The sequence below is a fragment of the Staurois parvus genome, unplaced genomic scaffold (genome assembly GCF_062004578.1).
Source record: "Staurois parvus isolate SC_StPar_1 unplaced genomic scaffold, SC_StPar_1.0 ptg000380l, whole genome shotgun sequence".
Classification (NCBI taxonomy): Eukaryota; Metazoa; Chordata; class Amphibia; order Anura; family Ranidae; genus Staurois; species Staurois parvus.
Genome location: NW_028318176.1, coordinates 1865290 through 1889021, shown reverse-complemented (window position 1 = coordinate 1889021; position 23732 = coordinate 1865290). Strand labels below are relative to the sequence as shown.

General features: G+C 49.6%; 2 pseudogenes across 2 annotated transcripts in view; both read right to left on the bottom strand.

Moving 5' to 3' along the window:
• The window catches only part of LOC149455987 (uncharacterized), a 38080-nt pseudogene extending 20828 nt beyond the window's left edge, over positions 1-17252 (bottom strand). The window contains exons 1-6 of the transcript XR_016313981.1: positions 15998-17252; positions 8823-8929; positions 8468-8667; positions 8198-8386; positions 2808-2943; positions 862-1939 (exon numbers count right to left, since the gene is read on the bottom strand). The product of XR_016313981.1 is annotated as an uncharacterized LOC149455987 (transcript). The remainder of the gene's footprint in view (positions 1-861; positions 1940-2807; positions 2944-8197; positions 8387-8467; positions 8668-8822; positions 8930-15997) is intronic.
• LOC149455986 (uncharacterized) lies at positions 17142-23423 on the bottom strand (annotated as a pseudogene). Its single transcript, XR_016313980.1, has 6 exons — positions 23205-23423; positions 18346-18506; positions 18137-18260; positions 17954-18020; positions 17691-17838; positions 17142-17255 (listed from the first exon to the last, which is right to left on the bottom strand). The product of XR_016313980.1 is annotated as an uncharacterized LOC149455986 (transcript).
• Between the last annotated feature and the right edge of the window lie 309 nt (positions 23424-23732).

Below are 23732 nucleotides of genomic sequence, written 5' to 3'. Positions count from 1 at the left end.
CGCTTGGCTCAGCGCAGTATACTGTATATACCGCACATCCAGCTGGCTGACAGATTATTCTGTCATAGGGACATTTGTTTTGAGCCAGCTTGGCTCAGCACGGTATACTCTATGTATACTCTATATATTAAACTATATATACACTCGGTATACTCTATATATTAAAGTAGGAACGTACCGGTACGTTTTGAAACCGCTTGGCTCAGCACAGTATACTGTATATACACCGCACATCCAGCCGGCTGACAGATTATTCTGTCATAGGGACATTTGTTTTGAGCCAGCTTGGCTCAGCACGGTATACTCTATGTACAGTATTACCACACATCCAGCCAGCTTGACCCAAACAAACTCAAGGTTCACATTTTATACCCCGCATATAAGACTACCCCCAATTTTTGGGGTATATTTTTAAGTATAAAAAGTAGTCTTATACGTCAGAAAATACTGTGTGTATGTATATATATATACATACATATACACATACACACACACATATATATTGTATCTTTATTTGTTCCAAACTAAGAAATCAGCTTTTCATTAAGTTTCCATTTCTGATCCGGGTAATCTGAGATGTTCCGTCAGAGAAGTTCACATTTACAATGGTCAGCCAGCAGAGGACACTCTACGAGCCGGTGCAGTGCCCCCCCCCCACCTTCTCTCTCACCATGCTGTCCTCCATGGAAGCTTCTGCTGAAGGTCAGGGGAGATCAGACTACACTGCTAGAGGGACCCAACCAGCAGTAACCCCCCCTTCCTAGTAGAGGAAGCCAGACACAACTTTGAAGTCTTTAGTGATCTCTGATCTCCTTATAAAGTGTTTCTTCCATAATAAAGATCAGAGGAGCGCTCAGCCACGTGTTTTCTGAGGGGTATATCAAGGTGTGCTTCTTCCCAGTGTGAGATCTCTGATGTACGGCAACATATCATCCCTATAGAAGACATTTCCCGCACTCAGGACACTAATACACCTCGAGGGTTGTGTGGGTTCTCTGATGTTTGGTAACATGGGACTTCTGTGAAAAACATTTCCCGCACTCACGGCAAGAATACGGCTTCTCACCTGTGTGAGATCTTTGATGTTTATCAAGTTGTGATTTGCGTGCAAAACATTTTCTGCACTCAAGGCAGGAATAAGGCTTCTCACCAGTATGGCATTTCAGATGTTCAGAAAGATGGGGTTTCTGTGAAAAACATTTCCCGCACTCTAGACAAGAATACAGCTTCTCCCCCGTGTGAGACCTCTGGTGGATTTGGAGAAGTTGTTTACGTACAAAACATTTCCCGCACTCTGGACAGGTATACGGCTTCTCCCCCGTATGAGACCTCTGATGTGTTATGAGAAATAGTTTACGTATAAAACATTTCCCGCACTCAGGGCAGGAATACGGCTTCACACCTGTGTGCAGTCTCTGATGTACAGAAAGATTAGACTTCCGAGAAAAACATTTCCCGCACTCAGGGCAGGAATACGGCTTCTCACCCTTGTGGGATCTTTGATGTCTGACTAGTTCTGATTTTCTAAGGAAACATTTTTTGCACTTGGGACAGCAGTGAAGCTTCTTACCGGTGTGCAATCTCTGATGGACACTAAGATGAAATTTACTTAGAAAACATTCTCCGCACACAGGGCAGGAATGATGCTTCTCCCCCGAGTGAGATCTCCGATGTACAGCAAGAGTGGATTCAGAGCTAAACCATTTCCCACACTCAGAACAGGAAAATGTCTCCTCTTGAATCCCGGACCCATCCTCCACAGTACGAGGTTGCTCAGAGTCAGAGGGATTCCATGGTCTTTCCACACTGGGAAGTCCACCATCCATAGTGGAGCTCATTGTCTTTTCTCCGACACATGCTCCTGGAATGTCCTCATCTTCCATTTTACAACCTGGAGATAAAGTGCGACGATCCTTTGAGGGTTTCGCCATGGTGGGACCTGGAAAAATAGAAAAACATCATCAATAGATAAGAGAAAGTTAGTTCACTTCCATCAAGATTCCATCTGGATCAGGGAGATAGGAGGGAGCATATGTTCTCTGTGCATGTCCCAACCAGCTGGGACTCCTCCCCTTTTCAAAGAACATTTGGTCCTCCCAGATCACTTCTACATTTACACTGCTTTGTCAGAGGAGCAGGAACCAATTGGGGCGTGGGGGGCATGCTCTTCACACAACCACAAGTCTAGGCCCTGGGTCATGAGATCCCGGCATCAGACTGGCAGACTCTCTCCCTTCATCATCAGGATAAGTTGTCAAAGGCTGAGGCTTCTGGTAATGAGCAGCACTGGAGGAAACATTTTCTCCAGGCAAGATGCGTGGGTCACTCCCTTGGGTACTTCCTACTTTCTCAGCCCACCAAGGCCGTACACAAAGCTTCATGTAACATTTAGTTATAAGTCGGCGGCAGGGGCGGACTGACAACTCATGGGGCCCCCGGGCAATAGGGGATCATGGGGCCCGTGTCCTTGCCCAAACTCAGAAAAGCCTATGAAAAAGGTACCAGGGGCATCTCATGGGGCCCCCTACTGACCCTGGGCCCTCGGGCAGTGCCCGAGTTTCCAAATGATCAGTCCGCCCCTGGTCGGCGGGAAGAAGAGGAACGGACCTGAGGAAGAATCAGTCTGTGTTCTCATATCTGTACTACTAGAACACAAGGGAGAGGAAAGAAGATCGATCGGTATCACTACTGGGAGGTGACCATTCTAACAACTATTATTTGCTGATTTCACTCCCTACCCACTCCACTCTGGACCAATCAGTGAGCAGGAAAAGAGCAGAGATAAGAGAAGAATATATTCTGGTCACCTGTGCTGATCTCTGTAGGAGTGTCCTCCTCTATGAATGTCCTCCTCATTCCAGCCTCCTCCGTATATTGCTGATCATCCCTCACATACGTCTCTTCTACTTCACCCTCAACTTTCTTGTTCATCAGATCTTCACCCTAAACCAACAGAATGGCAGAAAATAACATCTGTAACATAGAAGGATTTATGATGTGAGATCACTTAGAACAGTGGTTCTCAACCTTTCTAATGCCGCGACCCCTTAATACAGTTCCTCATGTTGTGGTGACCCCCAACCATAAAATTATTTTCGTTGCTACTTCATAACTGTAATTTTGCAGTGGGAGGAGTAGTGCCATGTCATTGGTGTCAGTGGAAGGAGTAGTGCCCCATCGTTGGTGTCAGTGGGAGGAACAGTGCCCCATCGTTGGTGTCAGTGGGAGGAACAGTGCCCCATCGTTGGTGTCAGTGGGAGGAACAGTGCCCCATCGTTGGTGTCAGTGGGAGGAACAGTGCCCCATCGTTGGTGTCAGTGGGAGGAACAGTGCCCCATCGTTGGTGTCAGTGGGAGGAACAGTGCCCCATCGTTGGTGTCAGTGGGAGGAACAGTGCCCCATCGTTGGTGTCAGTGGGAGGAACAGTGCCCCATCGTTGGTGTCAGTGGGAGGAACAGTGCCCCATCGTTGGTGTCAGTGGGAGGAACAGTGCCCCATCGTTGGTGTCAGTGGGAGGAACAGTGCCCCATCGTTGGTGTCAGTGGGGGGAACAGTGCCCCATCGTTGGTGTCAGTGGGGGGAACAGTGCCCCATCGTTGGTGTCAGTGGGGGGAACAGTGCCCCATCGTTGGTGTCAGTGGGGGGAACAGTGCCCCATCGTTGGTGTCAGTGGGGGGAACAGTGCCCCATCGTTGGTGTCAGTGGGGGGAACAGTGCCCCATCGTTGGTGTCAGTGGGGGGAACAGTGCCCCATCGTTGGTGTCAGTGGGGGGAACAGTGCCCCATCGTTGGTGTCAGTGGGGGGAACAGTGCCCCATCGTTGGTGTCAGTGGGGGGAACAGTGCCCCATCGTTGGTGTCAGTGGGGGGAACAGTGCCCCATCGTTGGTGTCAGTGGGGGGAACAGTGCCCCATCGTTGGTGTCAGTGGGGGGAACAGTGCCCCATCGTTGGTGTCAGTGGGGGGAACAGTGCCCCATCGTTGGTGTCAGTGGGGGGAACAGTGCCCCATCGTTGGTGTCAGTGGGGGGAACAGTGCCCCATCGTTGGTGTCAGTGGGGGGAACAGTGCCCCATCACTGGTGTCAGTGGGGGGAACAGTGCCCCATCACTGGTGTCAGTGGGGGGAACAGTGCCCCATCACTGGTGTCAGTGGGGGGAGTAGTGCCCCATCATTGGTGTCAGTGGGAGGAATAGTGCCCCATCATTGATGTCAGTGTGGTGGAGGGGAGAATAGTGCCCCATCGTTGGGGTCAGGGGGGGGGAAATAGTGCCCCATCGTTGGTGTCAGTGGGGGGAGGAATACTGCCCCATCGTTGGTGTCAGTGGGGGGAGGAATACTGCCCCATCGTTGGTGTCAGTGGGGGGAGGAATACTGCCCCATCGTTGGTGTCAGTGGGGGGAGGAATACTGCCCCATCGTTGGTGTCAGTGGGGGGAGGAATACTGCCCCATCGTTGGTGTCAGTGGGGGGAGGAATACTGCCCCATCGTTGGTGTCAGTGGGGGGAGGAATACTGCCCCATCGTTGGTGTCAGTGGGGGGAGGAATACTGCCCCATCGTTGGTGTCAGTGGGGGGAGGAATACTGCCCCATCGTTGGTGTCAGTGGGGGGAGGAATACTGCCCCATCGTTGGTGTCAGTGGGGGGAGGAATACTGCCCCATCGTTGGTGTCAGTGGGGGGAGGAATACTGCCCCATCGTTGGTGTCAGTGGGGGGAGGAATACTGCCCCATCGTTGGTGTCAGTGGGGGGAGGAATACTGCCCCATCGTTGGTGTCAGTGGGGGGAGGAATACTGCCCCATCGTTGGTGTCAGTGGGGGGAGGAATACTGCCCCATCGTTGGTGTCAGTGGGGGGAGGAATACTGCCCCATCGTTGATGTCAGTGTGGTGGAGGGGAGAATAGTGCCCCATCGTTGGGGTCAGGGGGGGGGGGAAAATAGTGTCCCATCGTTGGTGTCAGTGGGGGGAGGAATAGTGCCCCATCATTGGTGTCAGTGGGAGGAATAGTGCCCCATCATTGATGTCAGTGTGGTGGAGGGGAGAATAGTGCCCCATCGTTGGGGTCAGGGGGGGGGAAATAGTGCCCCATCGTTGGTGTCAGTGGGGGGAGGAATAGTGCCCCATCGTTGGTGTCAGTGGGGGGAGGAATAGTGCCCCATCGTTGGTGTCAGTGGGGGGAGGAATAGTGCCCCATCGTTGGTGTCAGTGGGGGGAGGAATAGTGCCCCATCGTTGGTGTCAGTGGGGGGAGGAATAGTGCCCCATCGTTGGTGTCAGTGGGGGGAGGAATAGTGCCCCATCGTTGGTGTCAGTGGGGGGAGGAATAGTGCCCCATCGTTGGTGTCAGTGGGGGGAGGAATAGTGCCCCATCGTTGGTGTCAGTGGGGGGAGGAATAGTGCCCCATCGTTGGTGTCAGTGGGGGGAGGAATAGTGCCCCATCGTTGATGTCAGTGTGGTGGAGGGGAGAATAGTGCCCCATCGTTGGGGTCAGGGGGGGGGGAAATAGTGCCCCATCGTTGGTGTCAGTGGGGGGAGGAATAGTGCCCCATCGTTGGTGTCAGTGGGGGGAGGAATAGTGCCCCATCGTTGGTGTCAGTGGGGGGAGGAATAGTGCCCCATCGTTGGTGTCAGTGGGGGGAGGAATAGTGCCCCATCGTTGGTGTCAGTGGGGGGAGGAATAGTGCCCCATCGTTGGTGTCAGTGGGGGGAGGAATAGTGCCCCATCGTTGGTGTCAGTGGGGGGAGGAATAGTGCCCCATCGTTGGTGTCAGTGGGGGGAGGAATAGTGCCCCATCGTTGGTGTCAGTGGGGGGAGGAATAGTGCCCCATCGTTGGTGTCAGTGGGGGGAGGAATAGTGCCCCATCGTTGGTGTCAGTGGGGGGAGGAATAGTGCCCCATCGTTGGTGTCAGTGGGGGGAGGAATAGTGCCCCATCGTTGGTGTCAGTGGGGGGAGGAATACTGCCCCATCGTTGGTGTCAGTGGGGGGAGGAATACTGCCCCATCGTTGGTGTCAGTGGGGGGAGGAATACTGCCCCATCGTTGGTGTCAGTGGGGGGAGGAATACTGCCCCATCGTTGGTGTCAGTGGGGGGAGGAATAGTGCCCCATCGTTGGTGTCAGTGGGGGGAGGAATACTGCCCCATCGTTGGTGTCAGTGGGGGGAGGAATAGTGCCCCATCGTTGGTGTCAGTGGGGGGAGGAATAGTGCCCCATCGTTGGTGTCAGTGGGGGGAGGAATAGTGCCCCATCGTTGGTATTAGTGACACAAATGATGGGGCACTATTCCTCCCACTGACACCAATGATACTTACTTTGCTGACCCCTGCTCCAGCCTGGGCTCGCTCTCTCACTTACCTGTCAGCTGTCTTCCTTCTCTGGCCGCTCTCCTCTTCACTCGCTCCGGCAGCTCCCTCGATCTTCTTTGATGTACGCGCGCTGCCGCTCGGCTCCTCCTCTCCAAGCTCCACCTCCTCGCCGGTGATTGGCCGCCTGTGTGCCTCTCCTGAGCTACAGTTCCGGTGGCCAATCAGCGGCGAGGAGGCGGAGCTGCTGAGCGATCCCGGAGGTGTGGCCAGGTGACAGGAGCAGCGTATCATCCCGCCCACACATCGCCTGAGACGGAGGAGCGGTGTCTCGGTTCCTAAGACCATCGGAAATATGTGTTTTCCGATGGTCTTAGGCGACCCCTGGGAAATGGTCGTTCGACCCCCAAAGGGGTCGCGACCCCTAGGTTGAGAACCGCTGACTTAGAACATCTCATCTTGTAGAGTCCAAATATCATCTCCACATGTCAGAGTGTTCCATCACTTTATGTTCCCGACCCTCAACTCCACCTACCTGATGATGGTGAGGGATGGTGTGACCTTCCTGTGTGGAATCCCAGGAATACAGAGGACGGGGACATCTCTTTGGTGGGTTCCCATGACTGGATCCACCTACCTGATGATGGTGAGGGATGGTGTGACCTTCCTGTGTGGAATCCCGGGAATACAGAGGACAGAGACATCTCTCCGGTGGGTTCCCATTATTATTATTATTATACAGTATTTATAAAGCGCCAATAGTTCGCTCAGCGCTGTACATTACAAAGGGGGACAGAACGTGACAGAACAATACAATGCAAAACATGAGGGGATTGAGGGCCCTGCTTTTTCGAGCTTACAATCTAGGACTGGATTCATCTACCTGATGATGGTGAGGGACGGTGTGACCTTCCTGTGTGGAATCCCGGGAATACAGAGGATGGGGACATCTCTCTGGTGTGTTCCCATGACTGGATTCATCTACCTGATGATGGTGAGGGATGATGTGACCTTCTTGTGTGGAATCCCGGGAATACAGAGGATGGGGACATCTCTCTGGTGGGTTCCTGGTATTAGGTGGCTCCATCATATTCTTGTGTCCTTCTGAAAACTCCTCCATCACTCCATACTCCTCATCCTCCTCTTTGTACTCTTTTTTTAAGCACATTATTATTATTACTGAGGTTTCCAACCTAGAAATTTATAATCAAACATTTATTGTAACTAAATAGCTTGAGTATAAACCTTTCCCACCAGAGATTGTTCCTCATCTACCTGATGATGGTGAGGGATGGTGTGACCTTCCTGTGTGGAATCCCAGGAATACAGAGGACAGGGACCTCTCTCTGGTGGGTTCCAATGACTGGATCCATCTACCTGATGATAGTGAGGGATGATGTGACCTTCCCGTGTGGAATCCCGGGAATACAGAGGATAAGGACATCTCTCTGGTGGGTTCCCATAGCTGGATGACTTCACCATGGTGTCCTGGTACAGATCTTTGTGTTTTTTTAGAAGCTCAGACTCCTCCATCACCCCATCCTCATCATCCTCCTCTTTTATCTCTTCTTTAACCTCAACTGTAGAATCTCTCAGGTTTCCACTCTGAATATATAATACAAAATGACATCAATGGTAACAATGCAGATAATGTACAGGTCCTAATGATACCATCAGTGATTGTTCCTCATCCACCTGATGGTGGTGAGGGATGGTGTGACCTTCCTGTGGCATCCCAGGAATACAGAGGACGGGGACATCTCTCTGGTGGGTTCCCATGACTGGATCCATCTACCTGATGGTGAGGGATGGTGTGACCTTCCCGAGTGGAATCCCGGGAATACAGAGGACGGGGACATCTCTCTGGTGGGTTCCCATGACTGGATCCACCTACCTGATGATGGTGAGGGATGGTGTGACCTTCCTGTGTGGAATCCTGGGAATACAGAGGACAGGGACATCTCTCTGGTGGGTTCTTGGTATTAGGTGGCTCCATCATATCCTTGTGTCCTTCTGAAAACTCCTCCATGACTCCATACTCCTCTTTAAGCACAATATTATTATTATTCCTGGGGTTTCCACCCTAGAAATTTATAATCAAACATTTATTGTAACTAAATAGCTTGAGTATATCCTTTCCCACCTGTGATTGTTCCTCATCTACCTGATGATGGTGAGGGGTGGTGTGACCTTCCTGTGTGGAATCCCGGGAATACAGAGGACGGGGACATCTCTCTGGTGGGTTCCCATGACTGGATCCATCTACCTGATGATGGTGAGGGATGGTGTGACCTTCCTGTGTGGAATCTTGGGAATACAGAGGACGGGGACATCTCTCTGGTGGGTTCCCATGACTGGATCCATCTGTAGGAAACACACAGACAATGTGGCCTCTCATTAGCTATAGACTTTCTCTCCCCACCAACTGGTTCCACAATGTTTACAAACGTTTTATGAGTATCCTGAACTATCAACACGATTCTCTCTAGAAGAAACATGAAAATGTGTTCATTACTCACCTGTGCTGAGATTTAGTGAAGACTCTTCTTGTTCCGTTGTCACCATCACCACATCCTCACATACAACTCTTCTTCTTCCTCTTTGACCACATTGATGTCCATCAGTTCTTCAAGCTAAATCAACAGAAATATTATCCATACAATGAAGCCACATAGAGGAACGTCGGCTCATACAGTTCAGAGTCACCTTTACATCCTAGACCTTCAGTCCCGTCTACCTGATCCAAGATGAAGTCATCGTCCTGTGTGGAATCCCAGAAACCATAACGGCTAAAATGTATTTATCTCCTCCACTGCTAGTTCCAGCAATGTCCCCTCTCTACTTCCTCCCAGCTCACCTTTTACCCCAAACTGCCTGTCTGTAGTGACATCACTTCCTGTCTTTGTGCTCAATAGCTGAACATTCCGAATTAACCCTCTGCACACCACTATACACCTCTATATAGATCCTATCACTAGAGGGGTCACCGGCAGGAGGAAGGAGGTCCTGATTCCTCTACATAGATCTTTATATCACTAGAGGGGTCACCGGCAGGAGGAAGGAGGTCCTGATTCCTCTATATAGATCCTATCACTAGAGGGGTCACCGGCAGGAGGTCCTGATTCCTCTATATAGATCTTTATATCACTAGAGGGGTCACCAGCAGGAGGAAGGAGGTCCCGATTCCTCTATATAGATCTATCACTAGAGGGGTCACCGGCAGGAGGAAGGAGGTCCCGATTCCTCTACATAGATCCTATCACTAGAGGGGTCACCGGCAGGAGGAAGGAGGTCCTGATTCCTCTATATAGATCTTATATCACTAGAGGGGTCACCGGCAGGGGGAAGGAGGTCTTGATTCCTCTATATAGATCTATCACTAGAGGGGTCCGCGGCAGGAGGAAGGAGGTCCTGATTCCTCTATATAGATCCTATCACTAGAGGGGTCACCGGCAAGAGGAAGGAGGTCCTGATTCCTCTATATAGATCTATCACTAGAGGGGTCCCCGGCAGGAGGAAGGAGGTCCTGATTCCTCTATATAGATCCTATCACTAGAGGGGTCGCCGGCAGGAGGAAGGAGGTCCTGATTCCTCCATGTAGATATTTAGAATACTGGGTTCCAGAATATTGATAAGATAGAACGAATCCAAAGATGGCAGCAAAAATGGTGAAAGGTCTGAGGGATGAGGAGGGACTTCAGGAACCTCTGTCTGCCTACTATGATGGCTGCACCCCCTCTTCAGGTGCCACCTTTATAGACCATGAGTAGATGTGCCCACAGGCTCTGCCCAGCTTTTGGGTCCTATCAGAGTGATTTTCAAAGCTGCTTGAGACAGAGATCTATGCTCAGACCAAAAACAAGAGGGTCAGACTCCATGGACCACTTGGACCTCCTTGTGTGATGGGGAGAGGAAGGAGGGATGGGGGAGGGGAAAGAGCTCAAAGGCCCAAAGCTTTATTGAAGGACACAGATACATAAGGAGAGTGGGGGAAGGGGAAACTCTTCCTCCTTAGAGTCCATGAGGTTCTAGTCTCTGAGTAGATCTATGACAGTCCTCAATGGACCTCTTCTCCCGGTGGATGAGATGCTCTCTGGCACACCACGGAGTCTTTATAGGAACACATCCCCTGCCAGGCGCCATCAATGTCTTCTTGTGCACCAACACCACTAAACCTCCCACTCATCATCCAACGGTGGGGGATGGCTGTCGGTGGTACAAAGTCTTTGAGTTCTGGTTCCGGGGCCCTCAGCAGGTCCTGTGTGAAGGTTCATGACGTGGTGTATCAGTGGGCAGAGCCCGTATCAGGACAGGTTGCATGAAAGTCCTCAAAGACAACCTACCTTGGATGGCCATCCATACCTATTGATGAAAAATTCCTCCTGACCACCCTGTGAGTGGAGGTAGGTCCGGGACGGTCTCTCCAGTGTCCTTGGCTCTGATCATCTCTTAGTCTTTGGTATAACTCCATGCAGCCCTGCTCCTTGATGAACAGCAAGGAAAACCAAGGAGTGTCCTAGTGGTAGGAAAGACAGCCGGTGTGCCCCCTGGTGGTGTATGTGAGTGCCCCCCCCCCCCGGTGGTGTCTGGTCTGTGTTCCTCTCAGTATGGGGGAGTGCCCCCCCGGAGCATAGGTGGACTGACAACTCATGGGGCCCCCGGGCAATAGGGGATCATGGGGTCAATGTGTCCTCACCCACACCCAAAAAAGCCAATGAAAGGTACCAGGGACATCTCATGGGGCCCCCTACTGACCCCGGGCTGTGCTCGAATGGTCAGTCTGCCCCTGCCCCAGAGGTGTCTGGTCTGTGTTCCTCTCAGTATGGGGGAGCTCCCCCCGGTGGTGTCAGGTCTGTGTTCCTCTCAGTATGGGGGAGCACCCCCCCGGTGGTGTCAGGTCTGTGTTCCTCTCAGTATGGGGGAGCACCCCCCCAGTGGTATCTGGTCTGTACTCCTCTCAGTATGGGGGAGCGCCCCCCGGCGGTTTCTGGTCTGTACTCCTCTCAGTATTGGGGAGTGCCGCCCGGTGGTGTCAGGTCTGTGTTCCTCTCAGTATAGGGGAGCACCCCCCGGTGGTGTCAGGTCTTTGTTCCTCTCAGTATGGGGGAGCGCCCCCCGGTGGTGTCAGGTCTGTGTTCCTCTCAGTATGGGGGAGCACCCCCTGGTGGTGTCTGGTCTGTACTCCTCTCAGTATTGGGGAGCGCCCCCTGGTGGTGTCTGGTCTGTGTTCCTCTCAGTATGGGGGAGCGCCCCCCGGTGGTGTCAGGTCTGTGTTCCTCTCAGTATGGGGGAGCGCCCCCCGGTGGTGTCAGATCTGTGTTCCTCTAAGTATGGGGGAGCACCCCCCGGTGGTATCAGGTCTGTGTTCCTCTCAGTATGGGGAAGCACCCCCCGGTGGTGTCAGGTCTGTGTTCCTCTCAGTATGGGGGAGCACCCCCCGGTGGTGTCAGGTCTGTGTTCCTCTCAGTATGGGGGAGCACCCCCCGGTGGTGTCAGGTCTGTGTTCCTCTCAGTATGGGGGAGCGCCACCCGGTGGTGTCTGGTCTGTACTCCTCTCAGTATTGGGGAGCGCCCCCTGGTGGTGTCTGGTCTGTATCCTCTCAGTATGGGGGAGCACCCCCTGGTGGTGTCTGGTCTGTACTCCTCTCAGTATTGGGGAGCGCCCCCTGGTGGTGTCTGGTCTGTGTTCCTCTCAGTATGGGGGAGCGCCCCCCGGTGGTGTCAGATCTGTGTTCCTCTAAGTATGGGGGAGCACCCCCCGGTGGTATCAGGTCTGTGTTCCTCTCAGTATGGGGAAGCACCCCCCGGTGGTGTCAGGCCTGTGTTCCTCTCAGTATGGGGGAGCACCCCCCGGTGGTATCAGGTCTGTGTTCCTCTCAGTATGGAGGAGCGCCGCCCGGTGGTGTCAGGTCTGTGTCCCTCTCAGTATGGGGGAGCGCCCCTCGGTGGTGTCTGGTCGGTGTTCCTCTCAGTATGGGGGAGCGCTCCCTGGTGGTATCTGGTCTGTACTCCTCTCAGTATAGGGGAGCACCCCCTGGTGGTGTCTGGTCTGTACTCCTCTCAGTATGAGGGAGCGCCCCCCTGGTGGTATCTGGTCTGTACTCCTCTCAGTATGGGGGAGCGCCCCCCGGTGGTGTCTGGTCTGTGTTCCTCTCAGTATTGGGGAGCGCCCCCCTGGTGGTGCCTGGCCTTTTTCTCAGTGTAGGTGAGCGCCCCCCGGTGGTGTCTGGTCTGTGTTCCTCTCACTGTGTGGCTACATGCTCCTCCCTCTCTGGGTGTGTGGATACAAGCTCCTCCCTCTCTGGGCGTGTGAATACAAGCTCCTCCCTTACAAACAATAGAACTGTTAGGAATGGACTTGCCAGTAATGGTGGGACTCACCTGCCTTGTGGGCTGCAGTACCAGGGCTGGCCAGCGGGTGCTCCCAGCAATCAGAGACTCAACCCTGCAGCTAGCCAAACACCTGAAACTGCTTAGGCAGGTGTATTTAAATGATGGCCAGACCTGCAGTCTTTGCCTTGGTGTGTGTTTTTCCTGGGCCCTGTATCTTGTTCCTGCATCCCTGTTCCTGTCTCTGTCTGATTTGTTGCCGACCCTGCCTGATCCGGACCTCTGCTGACTTCTCCTGCTTTATCCCTGGCTTGTGACCCCGACCATTCTCTGCCTGACCCCCCTGTACCTACCTGCCCGATTGTTATTGACCCGGCCTGCCTGACGACGCTTGCATTGTATGTATTATCTGTGGGTCGTTTGGTTCGTTTGCACTGTGTTATGTTTTAGTATTGCACTGCGTTTATGTTTGTATTGTTAGTCTTTAATAAATTATATTGTTTATAACATATCTGAAGTCTGCGTTTCCCTGTGTCAGTCACATACCTCTGGTCATACCCTGGAGCGCTGACAAAAACTCTTTATATACTATATATATATATATATATATATATATATATATATATATATATTGTATCTTTATTTGTTATAGCTTTTTATTACATTCCCATTTCTGATCCGGGTAATCTGAGATGTTCCATCAGAAAAGTCCACATTTACGACATTCATCCAGCAGAGGACACTCTACCAGCCGATGTACTTCTCATGTGCAGTCTTCTTTATCCAGGGCCAGGACATGAGGCGGGCATGAGGGGCGGGGGCAGTTTGGAATTTTGGCCCTGAGTGCTGGATGACCTTGTCCCAGCTCTGTCTTCATCCATCAAAATTCTCCAGATTCTCCTCCACCATGATGTCCTCCATGGAAGCTTTTGCTAGAGGGACCCAACCAGCAGTGAACCCCCCCTTCTCTCTCACCATGATGTCCACCCATGGAAGCTTCTGCTGAAGGTCAGGGGAGAGCAGACTACACTGCTAGAGGGACCCAACCAGCAGTGACCCCCTCCCCCCTCCTTCTCTCTAGCCATGATGTCCTCCATGGAAGCTTCTAGGGTGGTGTGGTTTCCCTTCTCTAAGACTTCAATGTAAAACATTTCCCATACTCGGGACACTAATACACCCTGAGGGTCACCTGATGTTTGGTAAGACAAGTTGTGATGGGAGTGACTTTGGGTGGGGGGCCCATGGAACACAGCTCACTTTGGAGAGGTGGGGAGACCCGTCTCAGCTCCCCATATCCCTCTTATGTGTAAGTCCCCCTGTGCCTGTTAGGGGTACAGGGTGATCTGTCCTAATATTGGGGTGGGGGGTTGTGGATTGTTTGATGTTATGTGGTTGCATCCCATTGCTCTATTGTGTGTCTGGCTTGGGAGCAAACTATTATGGGATATATGTGTTTGTACTGGCTTGGTGGGGGGTGTTTCCAGTAGCCCTGCCCCCTGATGGGACGGCCTGCTGATGTGTTTCCTGTTTGGGTGTAATTCCCCACCCTGTGTACAGTTGCAAGAAAAAGTATGTGAACCCCTTGGGATTACGTGGAGTTTTGCATGAATTGGGCATAAAATGTGCTCTGAACATCGTCTAAGTCACAACAATAAAAGAACACAGTCTGCTGAACATAATACTACACAAACATTAGATGTTGCCATGGTTTAATTGCACATAACATGTGCAGGGAGGAAAAAGTATGTGAACCTTTGGACTTAATAACTGGTTGACCCTCCTTTGGCAGCAATAACCTCAACCAAACGTTTCCTGTAGTTGCAGATCAGACCTGCACAACGATCTGGAGTAATTTTGGACCACTCCTCTTCACAAAACTGTTTCAGTGTAGCAATATTCTTGTGATGTCTAGTGTGAATCGCTCTCTTAAGGTCATGCCACAGCATTTCAATCGGGTTGAGGTCAGGACTCTGACTGGGCCACTCCAGAAGGCGTATTCTGTGCTGTTGCAGCCATTGTTTTGTTGAATTACTTGTATGCTTTGGGTCATTGTCCTGTTGCATCACCCATCCTCTGCGGAGCTTCAGTTGGTGGACAGATGGTCGTACGTTTTCCTGCAAAATGTCTTGATAAACTCTGGAATTCATTTTCCCATCAATGACAACAATCCGTCCAGGCCCTGAGGCAGAAAAGCAGCCCCAAACCATGATTCTCCCTCCGCCATGTTTTACAGTGGGGATGAGGTTTTGATGTTGGTGTGCTGTGCCTTTTTTTCTCCATAGTGTTGTGTGTTCTTCCCAAACAACTCAATCTTGGTTTCATCTGTCCACAGTATATTTTGCCAGTAGTGCTGTGGAACATCCAGGTGCTCTTTTGCAAACTTCAAACGTGCTGCAATATTCTTGATGGACAGCAATGGCTTCCTCCGTGGTGTCCTCCCATGTACTCCATTCTTGTTTAATGTTTTCCTTATTGTAGATGTGTCAACAAAAATGTTAGCATGTGCCAGAGATTTCTGTAGGTCTTTAGATGGGATTCTTCTTTACCTCATGCAGCATTCTGCGCTGTGCTCTTGCAGTCATTTTTACAGGACGACCACGCCTAGGGAGAGTAGCAACAGTGCTAAACTTTCTCCATTTGTAGACAGTCTGTCTTACCATTGACACATGAACATCAAGGCTTTTGGAGATACTTTTGTAACCCTTTCCAGCTTCATGCAAGTCAACAATTCTTGATCGTAGGTCTTGAGAGCTCTTTTCTGCGAGGCATGGTTCACATCAGACAGTGCTTCTTGAACCCAGTAAACCCAAAACAGGTGTGTGTTTTTTAAGGGCAGGACAGCTGTCAGCAACACATCCAATATCATCACACTGATTGGAGTCAAGGTTGGCTCACTCCTGGCTCCAATTAGCTCTGGGAGAAGTCATTAAGCTAGGGCCTCACATACTTTTTCCTCCCTGCACTGTGAATGTTTACATGTTATGTGCAATTAAACCATGGCAACATCTAATGTTTGTGTAGTATTATGTTCAGCAGACTGTGTTCTTCTATTGTTGTGACTTAGATGACGTTCAGAGCACATTTTATGCCCAATTCATGCAAAACTCCACGTAATCCCAAGGGGTTCCCATACTTTTTCTTGCAACTGTATATATCTTGTGTCTGTGGTAAAATAAAGCAGTCCACGTCCTGTTTTAATATAAGTCTGGTGCTGTCTCGTCCTGTATGGTCAGTGGTGGTGTTTGGGGATCTGTGTTCAGATGGGGAATCGGGAGTCTAACGGAAATACCCTAGTGCAGTCGGGGTCCGGTTCCGTTACAAAGGCTTCTGTGAAAAACATTTCCCACACTAAGGACAGAATCACGACTTCTCACCCGTGTGAAATTTTTGATGTTTGGCAAGTTCGGACTTCCATGGATAACATTTCTCACACTCGGGGCAGGGAAAAAGCTTTTCTCTTGAGTGGCATATCTGATGTTCGGTAAGGTGGGACTTCTGTGAAAAACATTTCCCGCACTGAGAGCAGCGGTAAGGCTTCTCGCCTGTGTGAGATCTTTGATGTCTAGCAAGTTGTGATTTTCGTGCAAACGGTTTCCCGCACTCAGCTCAGGAATACGGCTTCACACCTGTATGGCATTTCAGATGTTCAGTAAGATGGGGCTTCTGTGAAAAACATTTCCCGCACTCTGAACAAGCATATGGCTTCTCCCCCGTGTGGGATGTTTTATGTGTGACAAGTTCTGATATCTGTTAAAAACATTTCCCGCACTCTGGACAAGAATATGGCTTTTCCCCGTGTGAGATCTCGGATGTGTCTGGAGGAGTTGTTTATGTACAAAACATTTCCCGCACTCAGGACAGGAAAATGGCTTCTCCCTAGTGTGAGACCTCTGATGTGTTGTGAGAAATTGTTTACGAACAAAACACTTCCCACACTCAGGACAGGAATACGGCTTCACACCCGTGTGCAGTCTCTGGTGTACAGAAAGATAGGACTTCCAGGAAAAACTTTTCCCGCACTCAGGGCAGGAATACGGCTTTTCACCCTTGTGAGATCTGTGATGTGTCACAAGTTCTGATTGCGTAAGAAAACATTTCCCGCACTCAGGACAGCAATGAAGCATCTTACCGGTGTGCAACCTCTGATGGACACTAAGATGATATTTACGTAGAAAACATTCTCCGCACAATGGGCAGGAATGAAGCTTCTCCCCCGAGTGAGATCTCTGATGTGCAGTAAGAGTTGATTCAGAAGTAAAACATTTCCCGCACTTAGGACAGGGAAACGTCTTCTCCCCCCGGATCCTGGCCCCATCCCCCACAGTCTGAGGTTGCTCAGAGTCAGAGGGACTCCATGGTCTCTCCACACTGGGAAGTCCACCATCCATAGTGGAGCTCATTGTCTTTTCTCCGACACATGGAACCCCGGCCCCATCCCCCACAGTACGAGGGTGCTCAGAGTCAGAGGGAGTCCATGGTCTCTCCACACTGGGAAGTCCACCATCCATAGTGGAGCTCATTGTCTTTTCTCCGGCACAATCTCCTGGGATTTCCTCATCTTCCATTTTACAACCTGGAGGTAAAGTGAGACGATCCTTTGAGGGTTTCTCCATGGCGGGGTCCTGGAAAAATAGAAAAACATCATCAATAGATAGGAGAGGGTTAGTCCACTTCCATCAAGATTCCATCGGGAACAGGGAGATAGGAGGGAGCAGATGTTCTCTGTGGATGCCCCAACCAGCTGGGACTCCTCCCCTTTTCAAAGAACCTTTGGTCCTCCCAGATCACTTCTACATTTACACCGCCTTGTCAGAGGAGAAGGAACCAATGGGGGCTGGGAGGGGCATACTCTTCACTCGACCACAAGCCTAGGCACTGGGTCATGTGATCTCTGGTAGACAAGAGGGTCCTAGTTCAGACTTGAAGACCCTTCACCATAGAACAAGGGACCATAGGCCTAGGCTTTTGTTACTCAGCCTTGTCAGAGGAGCAGGAACCAATGGGGGCTGGGGGGGCGGTAACAGAGCAGAGATAAGAGAAGAATATATTTTGGTCACCTGTGCTGATCTCTGTAGGAGTGTCCTCCTCTATGAATGTCCTCCTTATTCCATCCTCCTCCATAGACTGCTGATCATCCCTCACATACGCCTCTTCTACTTCCTCTTGAACCTCAACTTTTACATCAATTGGTTCTTCACCGTTATCCTATAAATAACAAAAATATCCATCACTGCATAGAAATATATAGAATGTTATAGAGTTGTAGGGTTTCTCCTCCATTTCTGCTACTTGATGATGGTGAGGGATGGTGTGACCTTACTGTGTGGAGTCCCGGGAATACAGAGGACGGGGACATCTCTCTTTTGGGTTCCCATGACTGGATCCATCTGTAGGAAACACACACACTGACTGAATACATTGTTTCTATGTGTTTATCAGATGATGGGGGATCTAGGTGGAGCCTGCGTACTGCTCTCTCCTTTCCAATAAAGTCTCCTCTTACCCTGTGATGTGAGGGGCGGCTGATTGTCCATCATGACATCCTTGTAGAGGTCCTTGTGTCCTTCTAAATACTCCCACTCCTCCATGGAGAAATAGACAGTGACACCCTGACACCTTATAGGAACCTGACACACACAATGATACAGTCACCATCCAGACACATCCCTTGTCTGTTCTGGAGAATGTCCCAGAATTCCCAGCACCGCTCACCTCTCCTGTCAGCAGATGGACTATCATGGTTCCAGGATCTTCTGCTCTTTGTTCCTCTCAGGTATGGGAGAACGAGGGGGAGGCACCATGGTGGGGCTCTGGGTCCTGCTCCATCCTCCTGAGATTGGCTCCCCACTAGACTTCTTCACTACAACATAATCCTACAGATCAGGAGAAAGAGAAACTGATATCAATCATCTGACATCATCTACATGTCTACAAGAAGAACATGGTCTATTGGCCAGACTAGACCAGAGTGATGTCATGTGACCTCCCAGAATCCTCCTCACCTCTCTGGTCAGGTCTGTGTTTTATTATCTTCTTCAGCCCCAGCCACTGCATAAAAACGGTTGCAGGGCGGCACGGCTGGGCAAAACCACGTTTTAAAACGTGGTTTTGCAAAACAGGTAGGGGGCACGTGCGAGGCGCGCGCCCGCCCTAGCTGTTCCGCGGGTGTCAGCAGCGGGTCTCCGCCGCCGGGTCACGGCCGGTCATTACTGGACGTTTTCCCGCGATTAGCGGTGATCGCTGACAGAGAGCAGGGCTGCATTGTTTATACACAGCCCTGCTATCTGTCAGTTGCCTGTCAGCTCGTGACAAGCTGAAGAGGGAGAGAAGAGTTTCTCTCTCTCGATCAGTCTGTCCCCGTCCAGCACACACCCCCGCCCCCTAGTAAAACACTCCCCTCACACAGTTAACACTAAAAATGTTAACCCCTTCCTCCCCAGTGCCATTAGTACAGTGTCAGTGGGTTTTTTTTTCACTGATCACTGTATTGGTGTCACTGGGGATGTTAGTGACCCCAAGTCATTTCCACCCCAGTGTCAAAATGTCCGCCGCAGTCCCGCAGTCCTGCCATGAGTCACTGATCGCCGCCATAAGTCACTGATCGCCGCCATTATTAGTATAAAAAAAATTAAAAATCCCAGTATCTTTCCCGCCATTTGTAAACGCTATAACTTTCATGTAAACCAATTAATTTACACGTATTGTGATTTTTTTTAGCAGAGACATGTCGCAGAATGCATTTTGGATGAAATGTGTGACAAAATTTGATTTTTTAATTTTTTTTACTGGACATGTTTTATAGCAAAAAGTCCAAAATATTGTTTTTTTTTCTCAAAATTGCCAGCCTTTTTTTTTATAGCGCAAAAAATTAAAACTGCACAGGCGATTAAATATCACCGAAAGAAAGCTCAATTTGTGGGAAAAAAGGATGTAAATTTAATTTGGGTGCAGTATTGCATGACTGTGCAATTGTCAGTTAAAGTAACGCAGCGCCGTAACACAAACCTCTTCTGTAACCGCTTCCTGATCACCCTACAGCAGAAATACTTCTACAGGGCGGCATGGGTACGCAAAATCACATATATACAGTGGGGATCGAAAGTTTGGGCACCCCAGCTAAAAATTTGTATATATATATATATACGTGATTCGCGCTCCCGTGGTTTTCACACCCCTCCCAGATAGCGTCAGATTGCCCGTCAGTACACCAGTCATCACATTTAACCCCTTGATTGCCAGGAGCACGTTCATGTACAATAAGCCTCCATTGCTAGTATAGTGTCTGAACGGGTCAATATCTTTGATCAGATCAGCACTATACCAGTGTTCACATTAGTATAGCGTCCCCAAAAACGCAGTGTTAGCGGGATCAGCCCTGGCACCTGCCAGCACTTGCGTTTAGCCGCTACGCATATCCCCCCTTCTCCCCCAGCAAGTGCAGTGTCAGTAGGTCACTGTCACTTGATACATTGCACACAAAACTGCAGTGTTGGCAGAATCAGGCCTGTTAGCACTTGCTGGTAAATTTTGATGACTCTCATATGCAGCAGAGTGCCAGTACTAGTGCCGCTCTACCTTTTGGTGAACTGGCGAGTACCAGCGGTCTAGTACACCCTGGTCTTTCACATACCTCCTTGATTTTTGGAGCTGTTTTTCACGGAATATCTGTATGTGTTGATTGTGGATCAAAGCAGTTTATATGCACAACAATTTATTGCCGCCAACCCAAATTCAAACCTTGCCAGACCATTCGCATGGAAACTCATTACGGTTTTCAAATTTACATTTTTTTTGGGCCTAACCCTCAACATGGGCATTACTAAAAGAAATGAATTGTGGTTGTATTGGTCCGCAGACCCGATTCATCATATGCCCGTGTTCTCTGCTGCCATGGCCAGGCATAGATATGAGAGTATAATGTGTTTTATGCATTTCAGCGACAATACACTCTGTCATCCTCGGGGTAACCCTGAATTTGACCGGCTCCACAAAATTCAGCCCCTCGCAAATCACCTTAACCTACAATTTGCAGATGTCTATATGGGGTCAAGATGTAGAAGACCTGTGAGAGGACAACAGGCTATACATATAAGTTTCGGATTTACGAGGGAAAAGATAGTCCGGTGGAGCCCCCTGGATGCCCAGACTACATGGGGAGTAGTGGCAAGATAGTTTGGGACTTGGTGTCATCATTTCTGCATATGAGGTACCACTTATACGTGGACAACTTTTATTCAAGCGTGCCACTATTTAGACATTTATTCAATCTTGGAACTGGCACTTGTGGCAAAGTGTGACCTAATGTGTGCCCACCATTAGAAGTGGGTGGATGCAGGGCAGTATATTCTAATGGTGGGAATACCACACACTTTTTCTGGCAGAGATTTCTTCTCATTTTTTCATTCAGTCCACTGGCTGCATACAAAAAAAAAAAAAGAACATAGCATATATAACCAACAAGGACCAGCGATGTACTGGTACATCACTGGATTTGAATGGTTATACCAGGATGATGCCTACAGCTGCAGGCATCATCCTGGTGTGGTTTTTTTCAGCCGGTGATCGGCTTTCATGTAAAAGCAATCCTAGTGCCTAATTAGCTGCAAGATTGCTTTTACAAGCAGTGGGAGATGATGTCCCCCCTCCCCCGCTGCCTTCCACGGCCTTCTTGGGCAGTCCCGTGCCATCAGGGGAACCTGAGAATGCAGCCGGTGTTTCTGCCAGCTGACCATAGAGCTGATTGGAGACCAAAATGGTGCCAATCATCTCTATAGTCTAAGAATTCGGAAGCTACAAGCATTTCATCACTTCAGTTTCGCAGGATATAAACAGCACCATTTGTAAATTGGGAAAGCATCTGATCACACCGATTTTGGTTTGATTAGATAATGTAAGGGCAGAGGAGATATCTAGAGTCTGATAGACCCCAGATTTCTCAAAAAAGAATATGACAATGCCCATTGAAGTAATAGGGGTTATTTGCATTCCCTGTTATAGCATTAAAAGTGATTAAAAAAAGGTACAATGTAAAAATAATTAAAAAAAAAATCAAAATAACTAAAAAAAAAAAAAAAATTGCCCCTTCCATGTGCGCACACCTGTTTGCACAAGCCTTGACCCTGTGGTGGTTTGTAAACAGCGGTTGCACCATGCATGTGAGGTATTGCCATGAACGTCAGATCAAGGGCAGTAATTCTAACACTAGACCTCCTCTGTAAATCTAAAATGGTGGCTTTTAAAGGCTTTTAAAGCGCTGCCTATGGATATTAAAAATGTTTGCAGTTTGTCGCCATTGCACGGGGCATGCGCAGTTTTAAAGCATGTCATGTTTGGTATCTATTTACTCGGCATACCATTATCTTTTATATTTTACCAAACAATTGGCCAATATATTGTGTTTTTGTGCATTAAAAGTAAAAAAAGTGTATTTGTTTTTAAAACTTTGCTTTTGAAAAATCGCTGCGTGAGTACTATGTGCCATAAAAAATTGTAGTACCCACCATTTTATTCACTAGAGTGTCTGCTTTAAAAAAATATATAATGTTTGGGGGTTTAAATTAATTTCCTAGCAAAAAATACTGATTTTTTTCATGTGAACAAAAAGGCTTGGTCTTCAGGTGGTTAGAAGAGTGAATGATGTGTGGTATAAACTTCTAATGCTGGGCATAAATTGCCCCCACCCCCCAAAATGACCCCTTTTTGGAAAGTAGTCACCCCAAACTATTTGCTGAGAGGAATGTTGAATCAATAGAAGAATTTATTTTTTTACCACAAGTTTTTGGAAAATGACAAAAATAAATATATATTTTTGTTTACACAAAATTGTCCCTTAAATGATTTACTGCTCACACATGCCATGGTTATATGTGGAATTACTCCCCAAAATACATTCTGCTACTTCTCCCGAGTATGGGGGTACCACATGTGAGAGACTTTTTGGCAGTCTAGCCAAGTACAGGACCCCAAAATCCAATAAGCTTCAGGCTTTTAAACGGCTTTATTTCCTCATGACTAGTGCACCAGAGATCGGTTCATCCAGATCCCCCTACCTATAACTCCTACTTAAAGAAAAACATGACACCAATTTGGAGTAAAATGGCCAACGCGGCCTTTTATTAACCAACACGTTTTAAACACCAAACCATTCCTTATAACAGAAAAACATACAGATTTGTTGTTGGTCTTCGAAGGCACCATCCAAAAATGATCTGAAATGCACCTGCGGACCCCATATAACACCAGGCCTCCAGCCGCAACCAACCAGCTCGGAGACAACCTTACAGTCCGCAGTGCAGCACCACCACCTTCCAGTTAAACCTTGGTTAACTGGAATGTCCCCGGGCACACCATACCACCGATGGGTCCCACACCATTCTCTGTACCTTCAAGATAATACCCGCCTCCAAAGACCAACAAACCGCCACAACACGCTGGGTAAGCCCTTACCCATGCGTGCCCCACCACAAACGGACTACTCTCTGCACAGCATCCTGTAAAACCAGAGACCACAAATCCGTCCCAACCGCATTGAGATGCACCCCATCACTCCGCAGATACCGCCAGGTATCTACCTCCAACTCCAAGTGCCGGACCACCAACCCCCCATTACGAATGAAAAAGCGCCCCACCTCCTTGTTGACCTTTATCCGCACCTTATTGAACCGCTCCACAGACTGTGCCAAACGCCAAGAGGCGCGGGCTACCATGTCCGACCATACCAACACCATCTCCGGATAATCCCTCCGCAATAGCAGAAAGTCCATCTTTACATCCCTCACCAACTCCCGCATGGACCGAACTCCCAAATCGTTACCCCCTGCATGCAACACCAGAACATCTGGCGGCCTATCCAGGCCAGCAAAACGCCGCACTTCAGGTACCACACGACCCCACAACATCCCCGGCACACCTATCCACCGTACGCAAGCCTCTTGCCTAGCCATCCCCAGCTGCCGTCCATTAGGCCTCACATCCGCCCGCTTGGCCCCCCAAAAAACGTAGGAGTGCCCCAGGATCCAAACCAGGCGCACCTCTCCATCTGAAATAAAAGAATAATAGCTACCACAAGAACAAAACGGCACAGAGACAGGACAAACTCC